This window comes from Suricata suricatta, chromosome 12 (genome assembly GCF_006229205.1).
Source record: "Suricata suricatta isolate VVHF042 chromosome 12, meerkat_22Aug2017_6uvM2_HiC, whole genome shotgun sequence".
Lineage (NCBI taxonomy): Eukaryota > Metazoa > Chordata > Mammalia > Carnivora > Herpestidae > Suricata > Suricata suricatta.
Window position 1 is genome coordinate 2,038,478 of NC_043711.1, and position 3,412 is coordinate 2,041,889.

Below are 3,412 nucleotides of genomic sequence, written 5' to 3' on the forward strand. Positions count from 1 at the left end.
ACCCCCGTCCTGGACCGTCTCCCCCACCCTCCCCCAGGAAACCAAGGAAGACCAGGGGGCCCACAGTGGGGAGCAGCGTGGCGGGAGGGGACAGCTGGGGTCAGAAGCGCCCTTGCCGGGGTTGAGCGCCAAGACTTGGTTTGGCATCTGTGGGAGGTGAGCTGGCCCGGGCTGGCGGGAAGAGCTGCCACCCAGGAAGGAGGCTCTAGCTCGCTCCGGGCCTCGGTATTCCCACCTGTAAAATGGGAGACACAGGGACTGTTTGAATCAGAGATGGCTCACCAACAGCCCTCAGCCTGGCCTGGCAGAGATACACCCCCACAAGCGGGATCTGGTGTTTCCACTGCCACCACCAGCAGACCGGGCTGTCTCCTCCCTCAGACTCTGGGCTCCCAGGAGAATGGCAGTCGAGGTGTCTGAGGACAGGGGCTGCACCTCCCACCACAGGCCACAGATACCGTCCACTCACCTGGGACGCAGGACATGCTTAATCCCATCTTGCTTATGAGAAACCTCAGGGTCTTTTATGAAGTCGATCAACAAGCATGCAGTGATCATCTATTGTGGATGGCAGACTGCTGTAGGCACTGGGGCAAAACAGAGAACAAGACAGCGAGAAAACCTTGCTCCGTATCAATACCCAAGTCTATGTCTGTAGGGAAGTGAGCAAAACGGGCCCCAAACCCTGTCACACTTAAGGGCATCGCCTTCCAGCCAACAGGTGTTTATTGAACATCTATTACGTGCCGGGTACCCTTCCAGGTATATAAGGGAGGGTGAAAGAGAATAGATTCCTGCCTTCTCTGAGCTCCGGGAACAGGACAAGAGCGCCTGGTGATACAGAATCATTCACATGTACAGAGGAAGAGTTTGGGGAGCCGGGCCGAGGAGCCTACTCATCTGGGGGCGTCTGGGAGAGGCCTCTGTGAAGGTTTAGGGTGGAGATGAGATCTGGGGGGTGAGGGTGGGGAGAGGAACAGAGATCCTGAGGATAAAGGAATGAGTGTGTGGGGGTGTGTGTTATTCAATGGCTCCCTATTGTCATCAAAATAAAAGCCGAACTCCTCCCTCTTTCCACGAGGCCCTGCACAAACCCTCCCCCGCTTCACCCAAACTCTCTCCATCTTCACCCTCGAACCCTCTGCTTCAGATGGAGAGACAGAGGGACGCTCAGGCCTCTCTGCTGTTTCCCCACCAGACCAGATAGGGGCCTGCCTCAGGGCTTCTGCACCTCCGGTTCCCTCTGCCTGGAATACTGTTCCCTTGCATCCCATCCTTCAAGGCTCAGCTCACACGTCACCTCCTAAGAAAGCCCCTCCTGGCCACCCATGTAAGGGGCGTTCGCACCTCCATCTTGTCATTCTCCAACACTGTGTCCACGATCCTTCGGGCCCCGCACAGTTCGCTTTGTTCTATTACATGATGACCTTTCTCTGTGGGTCGCTCTGTGGGATATTTGTCTCCCTCACTAGGCTGTGTGGGGACAGAGCCCATCCCTTGCAGAGCCTGGTACACAGTAAGTGCTCAATAAAGGAATAGGCAGTGCGGTGAGAACTTCTAAGAAACAAGAGGTCCACTGTTCTGGGAGGCCAGGGACTTCCGGTGCCCGGGGTCTGTGAAGTCCTGTTTCCGAAACCTTTCCCGGAAGTGCCATGCCTCCCCTGGATGTCCCCCGGGGTCGCTAGACCTAGCACCTTCCCCCCACAGCCCTGCCTCACGCTGCCAGGCCCCACAGCCCACCCTGCTCCCCGAACACCGAGCTTCAACCTAGCCCCTTCTCTCCCCCCACCACCCTGCAGTCCGGCTCCCTCTCCCCACAGCGCCCCCCTCCGGCCTGCGCCAGCTCCTCACCCCTCCGTGTGAGCTCCAGCCACCTACCTCCCCCAAGCAGGCAGAGTTCACTCTTGTCACCTTTGGTAAGTCTGGCCCTCCCTCACTTCAAACCCTCCCATGGCGCCCCATTGCCCTGGGGACACATCCCCAGATCTCAGGCGAGCACCCCCGTCCCACTCTGGCTTCACCTCCTGTCCTCCGGGTCACACGCTCTCTCTGCTCCAGGCACACCAGTCCCGTCACTACCCTGTGTGCTCGCCCCGCTCTGGGCTTTGCTTGTGTGGTTTTCTCCTCCTGGATTCCGTCCTACTCCTCTTCTGCCTGAAGAAAACCATGTCTTCAAGGCCCAGCCCCAAAGCACCTCCTGGAGGCAACTCCCCCAAGACGTACCTCCCTTTACACAGGCTGAACTCGGGCTGTTCAGGGAGGTATCTGTTCTAGAATCCACACTCAGGCTGGAAGAGACCAGGGTCCCAGGGAGGGCCCAGCCCTGGGAGGGGGCAGAGTCAAGCACCCACTCCCGGGCCCACCTAGTTAGTGCCCTGACAGAGGGAGCATCTGGAGGGGAACAGGGCCTCGGCCTGGTGAGTTCAGAGGAGGCTTCCTGGAGGAGGGGGCCTCTACCCACCAGGCTTTAGAGGTTTCTACCAGGCACACGCCACAAGGGAGGTAAATACAGATTTGTGGATTGCCTGAGAAGCCACAAGACCACACACACACACACACACACACACACACACACACACACACACACTGTGGTGTATGTGATCTGCCAGGAAGGAGGAGACATTTTGCTCTGAGCTGCAGCTTTTGGGAGCACCTGTGAGAATTTGGGGAGACTTAGCTGAGAGCAGTCTGCGAGATGGGTGACCCTCAGGCAGCCCATGACTCCAGAACTCGCTGAAATGTCATATCCAGCCAGAGCAGGTGGCAGGGAAAGGACTCCGGACGCGCCAGGGGTGAGTCTGGGCAGTGGAGCACAGCCTTCTCATCACACCCAGAAAGCTGTGCCCAGCTCATGTGCCTTACAGGGCTTCTGGCCCCACCTCCCGAAGTCTCAGTTTCCCCATCTGCAGAATCCAGGGAGAAGCCGCAAACTGGGAGAAGGGACTGAGCTTCGGATCTCTCTCCTTCCATTTAGGAAGGCTCAGCCCCCGGTTCCTGGCTGGGTTTTTATGATGTGGATTTTTTTTTTTTAAAGGAAAAAGCTGAGAAGCAGCGCTGGGACCCCGGATTGCTCAGACCACCTTAAATCAGCCTCGCCGCCTCAGCTACTGTGGAAATTCCTTTCTCCGCGGTGGTTGGCTGGATGTGCCAGCCAATCCTCCCGCGGCGCTCCCACATGGGTCCATGACGTCATAATGGGCACTGGCCAATGGAGATCGAGAAACCCCCCGACCAATGGCAGGAGGCTCTAGGATGGGCTGGGCCAATCGGAAGGCTGCCAGCGGGGTCTGGAGAGTGCGGCTCGCCCCCTCCCTTAGAGTCGCTCAGAGCCTCGTGGACACCAGGGCTCCCCAGTAGTGGGGGTTGGGGGGGGATCCGGTCCGATTAGTCTCCGAAAACCCGGAGAAGCCGG

At 58.4% G+C, this 3,412-nt stretch overlaps 1 long non-coding RNA gene across 1 annotated transcript; it reads right to left on the reverse strand.

Moving 5' to 3' along the window:
- Positions 1 to 92: 92 nt before the first annotated feature.
- Positions 93 to 1,415, reverse strand: LOC115273014. Its single transcript, XR_003900604.1, has 3 exons — positions 1,348 to 1,415; positions 470 to 587; positions 93 to 235 (listed from the first exon to the last, which is right to left on the reverse strand). It is a non-coding gene; the product is annotated as an uncharacterized LOC115273014 (long non-coding RNA).
- Between the last annotated feature and the right edge of the window lie 1,997 nt (positions 1,416 to 3,412).